The sequence below is a fragment of the Canis lupus genome, chromosome 24, assembly GCF_003254725.2.
Source record: "Canis lupus dingo isolate Sandy chromosome 24, ASM325472v2, whole genome shotgun sequence".
In the NCBI taxonomy this organism is placed as follows: domain Eukaryota; kingdom Metazoa; phylum Chordata; class Mammalia; order Carnivora; family Canidae; genus Canis; species Canis lupus.
This window is the reverse complement of record NC_064266.1, coordinates 10,456,644-10,469,558: the sequence shown is the minus strand read 5'-3', so window position 1 is coordinate 10,469,558 and position 12,915 is coordinate 10,456,644. Positions and strand designations below refer to the sequence as shown.

The following is a 12,915-nucleotide window of genomic DNA, read 5'->3' as shown; positions in this document are numbered from 1 at the left end:
AGCAGAGAGCCTGGATTCAAAGGAAAGGGATAGGGACATAGATTCCACCTCTTGATGGGAGAAGTATGAAAGAATTAGGGAGACATATTTTAAAACAATCACATCATCTGAAATGTCATCTCCTCCTAGAGGCCCTGATTGGCCCTCCCCACAATCACTGTCTGTCACAATACTTCTTGGATTTTCTTCATAGCACAATTACCTAGACTTCTCCGTGAATGCATTTATTTAATCGCATAATTGTAATGTCACTCCCTGCCAAGTATGCATTTTCTGAGACAGCAAGAATTTTAGGGATATTGTTCACAGCTACATTCCTCAACCCCCACAGCATAGTAGGGACCTCATAAGCACACAGTTGGTACACTGTTAAGTATTTGTTGAGTACATGAAATGTTTATCAACTAATTTTTCCAACAGGTCAAAACAGGGATGTATCTCATACCCACCACTGATACTTGTCCCCTAGCTTCCTTTTATAATCTGGGGCTCTTATTAATATGGCCACTCCCAGACCTGAGAATCCAGCTAATTATCACAGACTTAACCAGTGAAGCTGTAACTCGAAGCTTCCTGGAATCAGCAAGAGCGTGGCTGATTGTAGCCTTATGAAATGCAAGTACCCTGTCACACAAATTCCCAGCTCTGACATGAAAAAGTTGGATTAGGAAATAGCTAAAGAAGAGATATTCATGAAGGCATAGCTTTCTGAGGTGCAGAGAAGAAAATGTCTCGGTGTATTTGTTACTGTCCGTGATTATAGTTGCTGGGAAGCAAACAGTAACGGCACAGCCGCACAGCCGTACTTCTGAGAAAATGGGCTGAGTGACTTATTGCCTGTTGGTTCAGAGCTTGCAGATCTGTTTTCCAAAGAGCAGCCAGGACAAAGCTACAGAATAACATGCAGCTTTTTACTTTCTCCCTTTCTCCTGGGTCCTTTATTTGGGTCTGGGAGGAGCAAGCTGAGTAGGGAAGGGAATAAGAGAAGCTCACGTACCAGATTCTGTGTGTTGCAGACTGGGGAACCGCAAGATGGATTTTCACCAGACTTCAGTTTTCATTTTAAATTAGTGATGCATCTCCATTAACGAGGGCAGACCTCACCATGATTGTGCATCTCTATTTCTTTTTGGAAGAAAATAAAGTCAATTAAAATCATTGCCTTTGAGAAGGAAAGCAATTCACACAGTCTTTTATTAGTAGCACAATGATGTTGTTTTCCTTTGTTACCAAGACAGCAATTAACAGATTTCTAATGGCACAAAGGTGGTGACAAGTAAAACAGGCTATTAGGAAGGTGGCTGCTTTCAGACCTCTAAACAGAGTGGAAAGCTTGAAGGATTTAAAAATAAAATAAGATGTATGCTCTATGTATGCTCTATGCTGTTGGACTCTTCACATGAATGTATAGACCTGCTTCCAGTCACAGCCCTTATGTTGTTTGGTTGAATGATATTTCCTTGTGTATCTCAAGTATTAAAATGATGCAAAGCAAACTTTAAGTCATTTCTGGAAAGTAAGAAGGGGTTTTAGAAGATTTGATAGCTGTAGGATTCCAGGTGTGAGTTTTGGTAGTTGTTTTTATACATGGTATATTTTAATTCTTATCATTTTTATTTTTGAATTTATTTATGTCTTAAAAATATTTTTTTTCCTGTTTTGTTGATAAAGAAACAAGTTCGGCTTCAGGAGAAAACTAAAAGAAATGCCTTGTGGAAGTTGGTGACATTTTCCTCAAGAAATCCCCATGAGACTGAAGAAAGAAATCAATGAGGTAACAGCATTTGACAAAGATCAGTGAGAAAAATAGAAAAGGACCCAGGTCTTCTGATACAAATGAGACAGAATAAGGAGAAAAGTCAGTACAGAAAAGAAACCTAGTACGGTCAACATAGAAGTCTTCGTCTTTCCTTTCATTCTAAAATTTCATCCATTCCCCCAATCTACTTCTGAAATGTCACCATTCTTCTGGCTTACCAGGCTGGAATATTCTATTTTGATTCCTTCTATTTCTTTGTATTTTATCTTTTTGTCTTTCCCTAAAATTAGACCTCTAGATGTGCCATTTACGTCTATCTTGTTTTTCTCATAATCATTCTTTTCTGTTGTTGTTTTTAAATGTTTACATTTCCAGGTTGGAGTGAATGTTTGGTTTAGTCATAGATCTACTGAGCTTGTGTATAATATCCAAAGCAGAATTTTCACCAGATGGGTGTAAACATGGGGTTGGAATTCAGGAGAAATCTCAGGGAAATCCGAATTTGAAACCCACCCATGAAAAGACACAGTGGAAGGTTTCAACTGAACTGAATGGAGATAGAGACAAATTAGGTTCAAAAGCCTGTTCTCAAGGTTAATGGAAGCAAGAAAGAGAGTCCAGAGGAGGCGATCTGGGAAAGGAAGGTCAAGAACACAGTCAGGGGCAGTACCCTGGGAGGCAAAAAAGACCTGAGCTTGAAGGAATTATTAGATATTATAAAGACGTTCAAGAAGGATTAAAAGTAGGAGCAGCTGGTTGAGTGTGATATTCAGGAGGGGACTTTCTAGGTTTAATAGAGTCTTAATGAAAGCAATTTGAATGGGAGCAGAGTGACCTGTAGTGATGAAGTTTAAATGGGAATAAATGTCTTCAAATTGGGTCTGAAAGCTTCTCAAGTCATGCTCATCTCTTCCGTTGTCTTGGTTTGGGTTTCCCCACTCCCCTCCCTAGATAGAGGCCAAGGGAAGGGCTTGAGTGCAGGTAGTTTATTATGTAAAATGATCCTAAGGTACAGGGGTGGGGTCTGGGGAAGAGAGAGACAAAAGGTGAGAAGGTGATGGGAGGCTGGGTTACAGAGCCCATCCAGCTAAAGCTGTTTGTACCTCAGAGGCTGAAGGCAGAGTAAATGTTAGGCTAGCTCCCTGCTTCTTATTTCTTCCAAATCCCAACATTTTTGAAGCTCTTGCTTCAGTGTTGTTGGAGAAACATCTCACCCTGATACATCTCACCCTCTACTTACCCTGATAACCTCACAGACAATCCCCACCCAACTCTAATGATGATTTCAGCTCCCAAATGCTTGCTCACCTGCTCACCTCTCTTTACCTTCCAAATCTTAAATAGTATCATTTATTTGACTCATTGGGAGAGAAAGTCTCCCTGCTTCTTGAGATCACTCGGTTTATTACTTTCAATCCCCTCCCTCTCATTGGATTTAGGTTTTTGGACACAAAAACCAGAGTGTCTTTCAGACAACATCTACATATTTATCATCTAAGACACCTCCCCACCAAAACACACACACACACACACACACACACACATACACACACACGCACGCACACACACATACGCTGTGAAGCCAATGGATAAATACTCCCTTCTTCTCTCCTCCTGAGGGCAGTCAGTGGTGCTTTTATGCCACGACTAATGAGGTTCCTAGCAGGATGGAGCCATGTAATTAGATAACATGCCCTTGGACTGGCCTCCTTTCCTTCTTCATCTTACTCTGGGAGTACTGAACAAGAGAAGAGATGGGGAACATAAAGTAGAGGAAATCATAAATGGGTATCTCCAAGTAATTATATTTGACTTTTAATATCTTCAAATGGATACATAGTTGAATGGGAGAAAAGGAGGACAATAAAATAAGAGAAAACCATAAGTTGATATTTTAAAAAATATCATCCAGCCACAAAAGCTTTATTTTTTTTAGCTTGACTATAATAAGCTATACACTCATTGAGATTAGGCACTATATACTACCTATATTTTATCCCCTTACATTGCCTAATATGATAGTGGGCATATGGTCATGGTTGCTGTTCTTGCACATTGGTTAAATCTGTTGACTCTGAAACATTGTTAAATCTAAGGAATATAGAACTTGGTTATTTTTTTCATAGTCTTTGCACAGTATGTACTTCTAGTATGATCAGTTGTAGCTGTTTATGCTAGAAATCCTTTCCTGCTGTCTCATCAGAAAACTCATGATTCGTTTAGTGCGTAAGAAATGCCAAGAAGCACACAAACACATACCATTCTCAATGCCTTCTTTGTATTCTACCAACGTTAGGATCACTTGTTAATATTCTCAGAAAGTCTGTCCTTTTTTTAAAAAAAATATATTTTATGTATTTACATATTTATGCATTTGGAGAGTAGGGGGAGAGGCAGAGAGAAAGGAAGACAGAGAATCCCAAGCAGACTCTCTGCTAAGTGCAGAGCCTGACACAAGGCTTGATATTATGACCCTGAGACCATGACCTGAGTGGAAATCAAGAGTTGGATGCTTAATCAACTGAGCCACCCAGGTGCCCCCTCAGAAATTCTAATTTAACCTGTGTTGTTGTCTATCAGTTCATAGATTTTTGTGAAATTAACAATTCTCTGTTACATTATAACTCGGGCAGACTGAACATTCTTGGTTATTTTCACTTTGTCTTCATTTCCAGAGATTAATGTCACTGAAGTTGACACTGAGCAATGGTTTAGTCCAACCCTCTGTTCCTATTTGGACAGCAGGCAAAGCACCCATACTTAATGGTTTTCCTTTTTAGTAGCAAGGAAATAGTTCAGTGATTTAGTTAATGTATACTGTATTTTAAAAATGTTCCCAACTAACCTCAAACCTAAACAAACATTGAACGAAGATTCTATATGAAGATCTTTCATACCTTATTTTTGACAGAACCTAGTAGCCCCACATAAAGGTTCTACAGGCTGTTCTTGGGAGCAGGAGAAGGAGGAAGAAAAGATAGCCCATTTCCCCCACTATGTCTGCTGCAGATGCAGCTGATATTAGAAGTAACTGGACATTTTACTTGCTAAGAAAGGACACAGATGCTTCTCAATTCATTATATAGGAGCTTTGTATCCAGTTGTTAAACTGTTATTCTCTTGGTTCTGCTACTAACAAACTCTCCAGCTCAAGGACCCAGATAGATGTCCCTTTTGCCCAATTCTCCCTAAGGACAAGGGGATCTTACTTATAGCATGACTTCTGTGTATCTTACTGGGAAACAATGTCTAGTAAGATGATACTCAACCATATCTAGGTGATAGAAATTGTCTGGGCAAAAATACCTTTCCCCTGAAAATCTCTAATATTACCAAAGAACATTCTCACATAAAATATGACATAACAAAGACTATTCCCACATAATATATGACATAACAGCTTCTGATATAACCATGGAAGGGTCCCCATCCCTGTAAGCAAACATTAGTAACGCATGTTGGGGTGATAGTTTTGTCTTTCCCCTCAGACTCAAAAGTGGGCTAGATCATATTATGGATGTGCTAGGTAGGGTTCTCCATCCCGGCCACTGAGAGACTTTGTCCTGGCTAATGATGTCAACAGGTTCTGGAATCCCTTGAGGGAAAAACATTTAAAAACCTTAAAAATTGTATTCTTCTGCAATTCCTAGAATGATATTTTTCATGTAGATATTCAACAAATGTCTCTAGGAATGACAAGGTGAATACAAAGGAAGAACAAATTAGACAACGCATGCTGGCCACAGTAATTAGAAACTTCTTATATTAGTCAAGACTTTGCGGCTGGAAGTAAGTGATAGAAACTGAACACAAGTTAGGAATTTGATCACTCCATTAGGAGATTAAGGGGAGGGACTGACCTTAAGAACTTCTGCAGAGACCAACAGAGAGTCTCATGCACTGCAGGGAGAGATGCAGAATGGGACAGCCACTTTGGAAAACAGCTTTACAGTTTCTTATACAGTTAAATATATCTTTACCATATGAACGAGAAATCCTACTCCTAGACATTTACCTAAATTGGATGAAAACCTGTGTATGCAAATATTTTTAGAAGCTTTTCATAATTGCCCCAAACTGGAAGCAAATGTTTCTCAACAGGGAAAAGGTTTATCCATGCAATGGAATAATACTCAGCAATAGAAAGGAACAGACTAGTGATAAGAATGGTATTGGTATTTATAGGGATACTTGCACGGAAAAATCTCAAATACATTGTACTGAGTGAAGACCCCAAATATCACATACTATATGAACTATTTATATGACAGTTTTGCAAAGGGCAAACTCTAGTGACAAAGAAAACATCCATGGCTGCCAGGATGTAGGAGGAGGAGTGACTGCCGACAGACATGCTGGGTGATGAACGATTCCACATCCTGATTGTGATGATGAACACACAACTACATACACTTTCCAACTCACAGAACTCTACACTACAACAAAATTAAACTAAAAAGTTAGATAATAAAAAAGGGCCTCCCACCTTCTCTCTCTCCTTTCTCACCCAGAATGTGAATGAGTCTACTGGCTTTCTCTGTCTCTCTTTCTTGTGATTTTTACTGGGCACATTCTCCTAACACATGGCTTCCCTGTGTGTGGGTGCATTACGCACAGGCGGAGGCTCATGTCTATTCAAGTTAGTAGCTTCAGAGAAGAGGGGACACATCTTGTCTATAAATATATAAATATAAAATCCCAGGAAAGGGCTCCTTTGGCCCATTTTGGGTTGAGGGAACCTCTCTTGGCCATTTTGACCAGCCTGATGGACTGCTATTTTTGTAAATCATGTACTTATTCCTGTGGCCACAGAGGTGGGATAGAGTGATGAACTAGGCTCCCCTAGTATCACATGGAACTGGGAGGTGGTCTCACTAGAAAGGGGAGGGGATGCTGGGCAGACCAAAAAAGCAGAGACCACTCTTTTACAGATTGTACATTTGCAGGGTGCAGGGAGGTCAATAATTGGTGACTTTAATGCATTGAATCATCACAAGCTGTTACAATCAGGCATCCAACTCTGTCACGTTGGATGACAAGTAGAACCACTGGGGGCTTTGAGATGTCTGCTTAGAATAGTTACGTCCTTGTTCCTGTTGCTATTGTTGTGCCAGTGAGTGTGTGTCTGTATATATATATACACACACGTATATATGAGTCATTTTATACATTTATAATGTCTAAATACATATATAAATATATATATATGTATTTTTTCTTTTTCTGGATCACATTTTTTTTTTTAAGATTTTATTTATTTGAGAGAGAGTGAGAGCACAAGAAGGGAGAGGAGCAGAGAGAGAGAGGGAGAAGCAGATTTCCTGCTGAGCAGGGAGCCTGACGCAGGGCTCGATTGCAGGATCCCAAGATCATGACCTGAGCTGAAGGCAGAGGCTTAACGGACTGAGCTACCCAGGTGCCCTATGGATCACAAATTCTTCTGAGAACGTAATGAGAGCTTTAGATCAACACCCTTGATAAATGGAGGGGGCATTCCCCCCATCTGCCCTCTAGTTCATGAATTTCAAGAAAGGATCATGATTCTCTAACATTAGCCTGTATTATATTCCCCTAGAGGGCTTGTCAAAGATTGCTGTGTCCTGCCCCAGAATTTCTGATTCAGTAGAGCTAGGATGGGACCTGATACTGCATTTTTAACAGGTTGACACGTTCCCAGGTGATGTGGATACTGCTGGCCCAGGGACCCAGATACGGCAAACCACTGCTCTCAACCAAAGATTAATGGTTCTGTCACTAGGTCTGCTATATCATGCATCTCCAATTCTGCAATTTTTCCAGAGTGAGGCTTAGTCACTAAAGAGTCTCAATTTGTGTTTATTATAACTGCTGCACTCTTGATGCCTCTCTTAGGGCACCATTGGGATCAAAATAGCAGTGTTAAATAGCTCCTCATGTATTGATTCATATCTTGCAACCGAACTATTTAAAACATGAACAATGTTCTTCCAGGGGATTGACGGATATTAGAAATTGGCCTTTAAAAATCACTTTAAAAAGTTAATCTTTATTGTAAAAAGAGGCTGCCTTTTTAAGAGTCATTTGTATGCTTTTAGTTCTCCCACTAAAAAAAGAAACACCTAATAATTAATATTCATATGTTTTTACATGGCAAATACCAGACTGTATAAACAATTTTATTCCTATTTTTGCTTAATATCCTATGTGTTTCCTCCCAGCATTCCAACACCTTTAAAAACAGGATTTCTTGGGGTGCCTGGGTGGCTCAGTCAGTTGGGCCTCTGACTCTTGATTTCAGGTTGGGTCTTGATCTTGGTGTCGTAAGTTTGAGCCCTATATTGGGCACTATGCTGGGCATGGAACCTGCTTAAAGAAAACAGCAAAAAACCAGGGATTTCTCATCGGAGGCACAACACTATCACATGGATATCTCAGAATTTGCAAAACCTTCTTGTGTTTTGCTCTAATCAAAGAAGTTTCTTATTTTTAAAGTTGAGAATTATAAATAACAATTTAAGCATACCTTCAAAAATAAACTGATGGTCTCCCTCAAGTAAATACTCTAGTACTATTCTTGCCATTCCTGCTGTTGCAATGAATGGATTAATGAATCTGAATTGTTAAGACTTTTCTTTATTTTTTACAAATGCCAAGCCAAATTAGACTGATTATCAGGCCTGGGACATTTGTGTAGGGTTTTAGGTTCTGAATGAATGAAGACTTTGCAGGCAAATTGCCGCTATGTGGTCACTCCTCAACCTCTTTAATCATACCTTGCACTGCCTTCCAGTTTATTTTTTTATTTTATTTTTTATTTTTTTTGAAGTTCTATTTGCCAACATATAACACCCAGTGCTCATCCCATCAAGTGCCCTCCTCTGTGCCCATCATCCAGTTAACCCATTTTGTTTTTTATTTAAAACCTAAAAGGCAGCTTTTTAGTGAAGCACATAGAAACGTAAAGGCCCTGGAAATGATTGTGAGACCCAAGAATGAAGATTTCCTTATGCCCTTTCTTGTGCAGTCTGGGTGGGCCACGCACAGATTTACACAGATTTACAAGGCATTTGTGGCTCCTGGTGACAATATGGATGGTGTTCTGACCCTCAAGGATCCAATTCATGCAATTCCACTTGCAATCCTGACTTCTCTCTAATGGAGGACTGTTCTCCCCCAACTTTCTTTTAATTCCATGGCCCTCATGGTCATTTTGCTATCTTTTCACCCCTATTGTAGATCCATTTCTGAAAGAAGTTGACTGAGACTCTGAGATTTCCATGCAGGAATTCTTTTGATGGGTTCTCTTGGGATCCTGTGTAGGAGAGTGAAAGAGGCAGGTTGGACCCGGGGAGAATTTGGGTTGTGATCCAATTGTCACAGAGGACTCATCTGACCTAAGCTAGGGTAGCCCTGTGTCTCCAGTTGGGGCATGCATTTGGGCCTTCATACTCTGATTTGGCATTCAGTGCATACAGGCTGTACCCTGGATGGGACATGATCTTGGTGAGGACACTTCTCAGGGAGGAGCTCAGTTCTACACCAATAGCTGCTGACAATGTTGAAAGCTAGGAGGATGAGAGGCTTTGCATGATATGCTCTGGCATCCATTATAACCCATGTTGTTGCAGGCATAAAGCTCCATTGCTTGGCCAGTTTCCATAAGAAATATGTCCAAGTAAAGTATTTAATGAGCATAATTTAACCAGGTTTTGGAGATTGTGGGAGCGGTCTTTCCACCATGTCCTTGGCTCATTTCCTTCTTTCTCCACTCCCCCAGTTCTGTCCCCATCTCCCACTTTCAGAATCTCCCTTCTTCACTTTCCTTCTCTTCTGCAAAGCAGAATATGGCCCCTTCTAATCCAGAAGCCAAAGGCCAATTCTGAAAGGAGATAGAGCTTGAAGGCTTGATGCCTTCCAGTAAACTGGCCTACCTGATAACCTCCAAGTTGCCTGGCAGACAGACTCAGGTCTTCCCATTGTCATTGTCCAGTAAGGCTTTCTTCTTTCCTTGTGGCGTTTTCCTGCAGTGACCCAGGCATTCAGGCCCTTGCTGTCTGGAGGTCAACCTATAGCTCATCTCTAGCATGCATTCCCCCCAAGGACAAGGAGTCTGCAGGGTCAGGAATGTACCTACCCAGAGGCCCTACACCTTTGAGACCAAGCAGCAGGAATCCAGTTGTATATGTTCCCTATTGTTACTATGCCAAATTATAACAAACTTAGTACCTTAAACCAACTCAAATTTATCCAGGAGTCAGAAGTCTGAGGTGGGTCTTATGGGACTAAAACCAATGGGTTGGGAGGGCTGGGTTTCTTTCTAGAGGCTGTAGGGGAAAATGCGTTTTCTTGCTTTTTTTCTAGCTTGTAGAGGCCACCTGCATTCCCCTGATCCCCTTGTCTCTTCAAAGCCAGGAGTGGCTGGTCTAGGATTTCTCACATTGAAATACTCTGACTCTTACATTTCTGCCTCCCTTGTGACTACATTAGGCCCACGTAATAATTCAGGCTAATCTTAGTTTAAGGTCAGTTAATTAGCAACCTTAATTCCATCTGCAATAATCTTATTTGTCCCTTGTCAAGTAACCTAACATATTCACAGATTCTAGGTATTTGGGTGTGCACATCTTCGAGAGGCCGTATTCTGCCCACCACACCAGGACTCCAGGATCCTCCTCCTAAACAGACCTAAACTCATCTGGTCTGTACTCTGAATACAGCCCCATTATCAGTGAAAGCACCCTAGGGTTGGGGTGGGTGGGAGGGAGAAATCACTCTGTGGTTACCCTATTGTCCTGAAACTTTGAGTTATTATGAAAAGCAGACCCATTAGATTTATTTTGATGTTGCTAGAACATTTCTAGGGTAGTAAGAACATATCTGTGGTAAGCCAGGGTACTTGTTCTGAACCACAAAGCCTTGTAGCAAACCTCAGTGATTCTCAATCTTGCCAACCAGAGCGCCACATAATGAGTTTCTCTAAAGTGACAAGCGTCCAGGTAGCCAAAGCATGAAATAAACGGCTTTCGGTGTCAAATGATCAGAAGCGGAGGGGACTGCAGGCAGTAGACTGAGCATCTACATCTTGCGGCTCGAAGAGTTTGACGCCTTTCTTATTCTGAAAGTTAGTTAAAAGTTGATTTGTTGGGTCTTCTGTTTATGCTCAAAACTGTACTGCTGTGCCTCTGGTAACTGCAGAGCTCAGTGCAGTGTGGGTGCAGCTGAGAGGCCTCGGGATTCACCTTCCTGTCATTGCTTATTTCATTAGCTTTGCTCTCCTGTGATTCTTTGTGATTGGGCTCAGCAGTTCCCAGAGCGAATTCTTAACCTTTTGGTCCCTAATCCCTTCCTTTCCCCCTGAGGAAGCACTTGTTCCTTGTACTTCAATTTTCGTGGGATGCTTAAAATAAAACACTCTTGGCAGCTGACGTTGTATGAGGAATCGTCTCAGAGCATTTTCCTGGGAGTAGTGTCGAGGCACCTCTCAGGCAGCACATGCAAGGCTGGCAATTGGTTGATTAATCGAAAAAAAATAACAGAAAGCAGGGGGTCATAAAAAATGATTCATACATGCCTTAAACATTTTTATTTTAACTTAAAACATATAAATTGACATTCATTTGCCAATCTTTGATGTAAAGCGAAGGTCTTTTCTCTTAATTGGTATGATGTGTAGTCTTTCTTCATAAATCACACTTCTAATGCATCCCTTAAGATCCTCAACTTCGGTTTCTTTACATTGAAGCAAGAATTAAAGTGACTTGCAAAGCAATCTGATTGAATCATCTTCCACGACTGTTACAATCTCGCCCTGAGCTCTTCTCAGTTTTCTTAGCTACACCCAATCCAACAGTTTCTTACATTTTTACTGGCTTGCTTACATCAAACTCTTCTGAAGAATTCGACTTATTTTTTCATGGAAACATCTCTTCCTGTGCACTTGTATTTCATGGATTCTGTACACTTAATTTATATGCAATTAATTTGCTCACATAAAATGATTAGAATGCTAACATACTCGGTAAGACGCTCCGCTGACTCTTGGAAAGCACCGGTAAGTTTTCAAGTCGGAGTAGAAGTGCAATGGTTTACTTAGGGAGAAGCCTTTGAATGAAGGGTGTGGATATTTGGGGCTTCATGGCAGGTGCTGTCTCGGCCGCTCCCTCGCCTCTCCCTAGGCCCCTTTATCCACCTTGGACATCACTTACAGCCTTGAAGCCCTCCTCCCTCTAGTGACCAAGGACAGACTGAGAGTGCTGGAGAGCGAGCCTCCCAAGGAGCCACCCTCAATGAATGTGATTCATGAGGAGCAGGAGTTGATGGATGAGCACTCTGGCTCCCTTGTGCTTTGGGGGATGGTTCTGGGACAGATTCTATTCAGTCCCCCAGGTGCCCACAGAGGTATCCCCTTTATTGGCTTCCTCTCCTACTGGCTTCTTTTCCCTGTTCTTTCAGGGGTTTTCCTCATATCACCTCCCAAATTTGCACCCAAATTCTCAACTCTAGGTCTTCTTGTGTAGGAACCTACAACCTGGCAATATGCTGTGTTGAGAGAACTGAGAGAGTGGACCTGGCAAGTCAATTGAATGGAAGCCACAGAAGAACCTTCCACTATTCTGGGAAAACTTTGGTCTCTCCTTCTTCAGACCTGTAAGCAATTTCCATTCTTCATTTTTTATACACATAGTGCTTTCTTGCAACCAATGTTTTGCTTTCTTTGTGGCAAACCTTGAGAAGACATGTCTTAGGGAATATGTTACAAGCTTCTCGCTGAGGCAAGAGTTGATTGGTGTCTTATCATCACAAGCCTCCTCCCCGAATTCGTCTCTTTCACTCCATTTGCCTTGAACGTTATAAACTGTCTATCCTGGGCCTTTGGCATCATCTGTGTCCCAGTTTCTGTTTCCCACTCTGATTCTTAGTTCTGCTTCACCTAGCCTTCAATGTACTGGTGGTTCTGGGCTCCGGACTACGGGAAACCATCACTTAGCTGAGACCCCACTCTTAAATGTATGCCCTAAAACTTCCAACTCTCTCTCTTTTCCTCCCTGCCCCTATTCTTACCTGTACTATGGTCATGGCCTCAGGCCCACAGGTGGACTCTAGGTGGTATTTCTAATGCATGTCTTTATAAGTATTTTCCTATAAAGCTTACCTTCCCATCATTTAAAGCCATCTAA

At 41.1% G+C, this 12,915-nt stretch overlaps 1 long non-coding RNA gene across 1 annotated transcript in view; it reads left to right on the top strand.

Annotated features, from left to right (window-relative positions):
- LOC112673360 (uncharacterized) overlaps window positions 1-12,915 on the top strand; it is an 81,335-nt gene that overhangs the window by 46,835 nt on the left and 21,585 nt on the right. Inside the window, exons 2-3 of the long non-coding RNA XR_003144745.3 lie at window positions 1,672-1,774; window positions 12,256-12,385. This is a non-coding gene — a long non-coding RNA (uncharacterized LOC112673360). The remainder of the gene's footprint in view (window positions 1-1,671; window positions 1,775-12,255; window positions 12,386-12,915) is intronic.